We start from the raw sequence: 7,052 nt of genomic DNA on the forward strand, positions 1-7,052 counted from the left end.
TCAAGGAGACTCAAGCATCTAAGCTTGGAGATGCCCCGGAAGGCATCCCATCTTTTTTCAACAAGTATCGGTATGTTTTCGGTTTCGTTTCCTTCATGTGATGTGTGCAAATCTTAGAGCGTCTTTTGCATTTAGTTTTCACTTTTCTTTGATGCACCATGATGGTAGGAGATAGTCCATGGTTGATTTATATAATGCTCATCACACTTCACTTATATCTTTTGAGTATGGCTTTATAGAATGCTTCATGTGCTTCACTTATATCATTTGAAGTTTGGATTGCATGTTTCTCTTCACATAGAAAATCGCCATTTGTAGAATGCTCTTTTGCTTCACTTATATTTGTTACAGCATGGGCATATATTTTGTAGAAAGAATTAAACTCTCTTGCTTCACTTATATCTATTTATAGAGATGACATGAATTGGTCATTCACATGATTAGTCATAAAATCCTACATAAAACTTGTAGATCACTGAATATGATATGTTTGATTCCTTGCAATAGTTTTGCGATATAAAGATGGTGATATTAGAGTCATGCTAGTGGGTAGTTGTGGATTGTAGAAATAATTGTGTTGAAGTTTGTGATTCCCGTAGCATGCACGTATGGTGAACCGTTATGTAACGAAGTTGGAGCATGAGGTATTTATTGATTGTCTTCCTTATGTGTGGCGGTGGGGGATGAGTGATGGTCTTTTCCTACCAATCCATCCCCCTAGGAGCATGTGCGTAGTACTTTGTTTCGATGACTAATAGATTTTTGCAATAAGTATGTGAGTTCTTTATGACTAATGTTGAGTCCATGGATTTTACGCACATTCACCCTTCCATCATTGCTAGCCTCTTCGGTATCGTACATTCCCCTTTCTCACCTTGAGAGTCGGTGCAAACTTCGCCGGTGCATCCAAACCCTGTGATACAATACGCTCTATCACACATAAGCCTCCTTATATCTTCCTCAAAACAGCCACCATACCTACCTATCATGGCATTTCCATAGCCATTCCAAGATATATTGCCATGCAACTTCCATCATCATCATATACATGACTTGAGAATTTATTGTCATATTGCTTTACATGATCGTAAGATAGCTAGCATGATGTTTTCATGGCTTGTCCGTTTTTGATGTCACTGCTACACTAAATCATTGCACATCCCGGTACACTGCCAGAGGCATTCATATAGAGTCGTATCTTTGTTCTAGTATCGAGTTGTAATATTGAGTTGTAAGTAAATAAAAGTGTGATGATCATCATTGTTAGAACATTATCCCATGTGAGGTTATCAAAATAAAAGTGGCCAAAGAAGCCACCCCCCCCCAAAGAGAGAGAGAGGCCAAAGAAGCCCAAAAAAGAGAGAGAAAAAATAAAAAAATAAAAAAGAGAGAAAAGAGGGAAGGGACAATGTTACTATCCTTTTACCACACTTGTGCTTCAGAGTAGAACCATGTTCTTCATATAGAGAGTCTCTTGAGTTATCGCTTTCATATACTAGTGGGAATTTTCATTATATAACTTGGCTTGTATATTCCAACGATGGGATTCCTCAAATGCCCTAGGTCTTCATGAGTAAGCAAGTTGGATGCACACCCACTTAGTTTCCAGTTTGAGCTTTCATACATTTATAGCTCTAGTGCAACTATTGCATGGCAATCCCTACTCCTCACATTGACATCAATTTATGGGCATCTCCATAGCCCGTTGATTAGCCGTGTCGATGTGAGACTTTCTCCTTTTTGTCTTCTCCACACAGCATCCATCATCATATTCTATTCCGCATACAGTGCTATATCCATGGCTCACGCTCATGTATCGCGTGAAAGTTGAAAAGGTTTGAGAACATCAAAAGTATGAAACAATTGCTTGGCTTGTCATCGGGGTTGTGCATGATTTGAATGCTTTGTGTGGTGAAGATGGAGCATAGCCAGACCATATGATTTTGTAGGGATAACTTTCTTTGGCGATGTTATTTTGAAAAGACACGATTGCTTTATTAGTATGCTTGAAGTATTATTGTCTTAATGCCAACTGATAGACTATTGCTTCGAATCACTCGTGTATTAATATTCATGCCATGATTAGATTACATGATCAAGATTACGCTATGTAGCATTCCACATCAAAAATTATATTTTTTATCATTTACCTAGTCGAGGACGAGCAGGAATTAAGCTTCGGGATGCTGATATGTCTCCATCGTATCTATAATTTTTTATTGTTCCATGCCAATATTATACAACTTTCATATGCTTTTGGCAACTTTTTATTCTATTTTTGGGACTAACATATTGATCCAGTGCCCAGTGCTAGTTCCTGTTTGTTGCATTTTTTGTTTCGTAGAAAATCCATATCAAACTGAGTCCAAACGGGATAAAAACTTATGGAGATTTTTTTGGAATATATGTGATTTTTGGGAAGAAGAATCAACGTGACACGATGCCCGAGGGGGGCACGAGGACAGGGGCACGCCCCAGGGGGTGGGCGTGCCCCTGACCCTCGTGGCCACCCTGTAAGGCGGTTGGTGCCCTTCTTTCGCCGCAAGAAAGCCAATATCCGGATAAAATCGTTTTAAAATTTTAGTCCAATCGTAGTTACGGATCTCCGGAAATATAAGAAACAGTGAAAGGCCAGAATCTAGAGCACAGAAACAGAGAGAGACAGAGAAACAGATGCTATCTCAGAGGGGCTCTAGCCCCTCCACCACCCTGGAGGCCATGGATCAGAGGGGAAACCCTTCTCCCATCTAGGGAGAATATCAAGGAAGAAGAAGAAGAAGAAGGGGGGCTTTCTCCCCCTCTCTCCCCGTGGCGCCGGAACTCCGCCGGGGCCATCATCATGTGACGGCGATCTACACCAACACCTCCGTCATCTTCACCAACATCTTCATCACCTTCCCCCATCTATCTACAGCGGGCCACTCTCCCGCAACCTGCTGTACCCTCTACTTGAACATGGTGCTTTATGCTTCATATTATTATCCAATGATGTGTTGCCATCCTATGATGTCTGAGTAGATTTTCGTTGTCCTATAGGTGATTAGTGAATTGCTATGATTGGTTTAATTTGTTTGTGGTTATGTTGTTGTCCTTTGGTGCCCATCATATGAGAGCGCGCGTGGATCACACCATAGGGTTAGTTGTATGTTGATAGGACTATGTATTGGAGGGCAAGAGTGACAGAAGCTTCAACCTAGCATAGAAATTGATGCATACCGGATTGAAGGGGGGCCAATATATCATAATGCTATGGTTAAGTTTTACCTTAATGAACATTAGTAGTTGCGGATGCTTGCTAATAGTTCCAATCATAAGTGCATAGAATTCCAAGTCAGGGATGGCATGCTAGCAGTGGCCTCTCCCACATATAACTTGCTATTGGTCTAGTAAAGTAGTCAATTTCTTAGGGACAATTTCGCAACTCCTACCACCAGTTTTCCACACTCGCTATACTAACTTTATTGCTTCTTTACCTAAAACAGCCCCTAGTTTTTATTTACGTGTTTTTTGTATTCTTGCAAACCTATCCCGTTACACCTACAAAGTACTTCTAGTTTCATACTTGTTCTAGGTAAAGCGAACGTCAAGCGTGCGTAGAGTTGTATCGGTGGTCAATAAAACTTGAGGGAATATTTGTTCTACCTTTAGCTCCTCGTTGGGTTCAACACTCTTAATTATCGAAAGAGGCTACAATTGATCCCCTATACTTGTGGGTTATCAGCCACCACCATAGAGGGGAGATTGATTCGACCCTGAGTATCTAACCAGCTCATTCAAGCCCAAGAATGCCCCTCTTCCTGAGGTTGTTCTCCACTATACTAGTTCATCCTTATCCCATCGAGGCCAATCCACCAAAAAGCAGGAGTAGGGTCTTACACCGCAAGGTGGCCCTAACCTGGGTAAACTGCCGTGTCTCCTTTCCATTCGGTTCGTCGAGTGAGTCCGTGAGATTAGCAATTTGGAAGACTAGGGAGGATGAGTTCTTCGCACGCACCCTAGAGTTCGAACCTCTCAAGAGTCTGCGGAACCCGAAATCCGACATTTGGCGCGCCAGGTAGGGGTCCGTCAAAGATCCGCCACTCTGTCTGTTGCGCTCCGCTGTCGGCCCCTATGACGGACGCTTCTCCATCAACCGGACTGACGTGCGCCTTCGGAGAAGCCGAGGGCCTCCAAGATTTCACCCCCACTTGCGGGGGGTTCAGTGGCACCCAAGTTCAGGCCGGAGTTGTCGCCCTAATATGACGGCGCGGCGAACCCGGCAGGTTTTCTCGAGGCGTACGAGGAGGATGTGTTGACGGCCGCCGGCGACGACAAGTCCATGGCCAATTGGCTTCCTATGGCCCTCGCAAGCGCGCCACGCGCATGGCTGCTCAACCTTCCAGGATCTTGTATGGCCTCCTGGGAAGAACTGTGCGGCCTCTTCGCCACACGCTTTGCGGCTCCAACTCCCCACGTCATCGCGGCCCTCATAGGTGGTTCACGGGCACCGCCCTCGGACCGCCACGCCAAGAAGTTCTTTTGCCAGGTGGGTGCCGCCCACGAGCAATGGGGGGCTCTGCCAGGCTTGGCGGCACCCAAGGCAGACCTCACCTTTGACTCAAGGGACCACCCCACGACCACCATGGGCGCTGGCACGCTCCCGATGCTCTACACCCCCACCATCTGCAATGTGGTGGTCACCAAGACCCTCATTGACGGTGGAGCCGGCCTCACTGTGCTCTCTGTGGAGGCGTTCGACTTGCTTCATGTGCCTCATGGCCGACTCCGCCCTTTCTGGGGTCGTCGACGGCTCCACCAGCCCCCAGGGGCAGATCCGCCTCCCGGTCACCTTTGACACCCGCGATAACTACCACACCGAGCTTATCGACTTGGATATCGCCCGTATCAGCCTCCCGTACAAAGCCATCCTCGGGTACCCGGCCTTGGCAAGTTCATGGCAGCAACTTACCCTGCCTACAACCTCATGAAGATGACGGGGAGCAGCGGTGTCGTTAGTGTGGCAGGAGTTACCAAGGTAGCATTGATAGCCCTCAGACTCGCCTTCAGGGCCGCAGTGGCTGCACGACCAAGCGAGAAAGGAGCCCCAGAGGCCCTAAGGGCTGCATCGACAAAGAAGAAACAGTTGCTCTCTCAAGATCGCGCCGAGATGAAGCAGGTGTCGGTTGACGAAGACGGGGCATCGGGTGCCACCTTCACCATAGGTGTCGGTCTCCCTCCAGATCAAGAGGAGGCGTTGGTCAGCTTTTTGCGCAGGAACAAGCATGTGCTCGCGTGGGAGCCTAAGGATCTGGTCGGGATCCCGAGAGGGATAATCGAGCATCACCTAAGGGTATGCCCTAACATGCACCCAGTGAAGCAAAAGGCGCGGAGGCAGTCCACAGAAAAGCAGTCATTCATCGTCCAGGAGACTCGCAAACTACAAGAGCCGGTGTCATTTGGGTGGTGCGGTAACCAGAGTGGCTGGTGAGGGAGTCCTGGATTAAGGGGTCCTTGGGCGTCCGGCCTGTTAGCCATGGGCCGGACTGATGGGCTGTGAAGAACACGAAGACCGAAGACTGCACCCGTGTCTGGATGGGACTCTCCTTGGCGTGGAAGGCAAGCTTGGCAACCAAATATGTAGATTCCTTTCTTTGTAACCAACCTTGTGTAACCATAGATCCTCCCGGTGTCTACATAAACCGGAGGACTTAGTCCGGAGGAGGGGCATATATTCATTACCATAGCCATACAAGCTAGACCTCTAGGGTTTAGCCATTACGATCTTGTGGTAGATCAACTCTTGTAATACTCATATTCATCAAGATCAATCAAGCAGGACGTAGGGTATTACCTCCATAGAGAGGGCCCGAACCTGGGTAAACATCGTGTCCCCTGTCTCCTGTTACCATCGACCCTAGACGCACAGTTCGGGACCCCCTATCTGAGATCCGCCGGTTTTCACACCGACATTGGTGCTTTCATTGAGAGTTCCACTGTGCCGTCGTCAAGGGGTTCGATGGCTCCTCCAATCATCTACAACGATGTTGTCCAGGGGGGAGTCTTCCTCCTCAGATAGATCTTCGTGTTCGGCGGCTTCGCACTGCGGGCCAACTCGCTTGGCCATCTGGAGCAGATCGAAAGCTACGCCCTGGCCATCAGGTTAGATTTGGGAGCTTGAACTACATCGCGGACATCCATGGAGATTTGATCTTCGCCGTATTTGAGACCGCGGTGACCGCTCCATGTCACCTCGATGAACATTACCTAAATCTGTCATCGGACCACATTCAGGAGATAGCTCCTGCAACCGCTCTGGCCTTAGATCCGGAGCATACTGCGCCATCCAAGGATCGGAGGCTCAACCCCACCACAAAGGCCACAGATTCCCCGGCGTTGGAGCCGCACATGGACTTAACCTCACACGATATCTGTGTCACCGGAACTCCGGACTCGTCTCCGGCCATAAGTTCTAAACCATGTGAGCTCGCGGACGCCGAACTTGATCATTTATCGATCTTCGAGTTCAGCGCCGCAGACATCTTCCAGCACTCGCCCTTGGGCGATGTGCTAAACTCATTAAAGAACTTGTCCTTGGCGGGGGGACCCACAGTCGAACTATGTCCGGTTCGAACTAGGGGCTGACGGTGGAAAATTTCGCTCCCCACCCGCCACCCACTTTATAGCCACTGTCGAGGATTTAACCGACACGCTTGATTACGGCTTCGACGACATTGATGGTATGGACGATGATGCCAGAGAAGAAGAGGCCCATAACCCGCCGTTCATCGGACGCTGGACGACCACTTCCTCATATGATGTATACATGGTGGATGCACCAAAGGAGAAAAGCGGCGATGACAAGGAAGACCCAGTAAAGAATAAACCTTCCGAAATACAATCAAAGCACTGGCATCAGCAGCACCACTCTAAGTCATGCCGCGATAGAGACAGCAACACCGGCACAGGAGAAGATAATACTCTGGAAGGTGCTGAAGACAATGAAGACCCCATTGACAGTAACACCCCGGATATGACTTTCCCAATATGTATTCCAACTCTTGCCATTTCCGGCC

The sequence above is a fragment of the Triticum urartu genome, chromosome 4, assembly GCF_003073215.2.
Source record: "Triticum urartu cultivar G1812 chromosome 4, Tu2.1, whole genome shotgun sequence".
Lineage (NCBI taxonomy): Eukaryota > Viridiplantae > Streptophyta > Magnoliopsida > Poales > Poaceae > Triticum > Triticum urartu.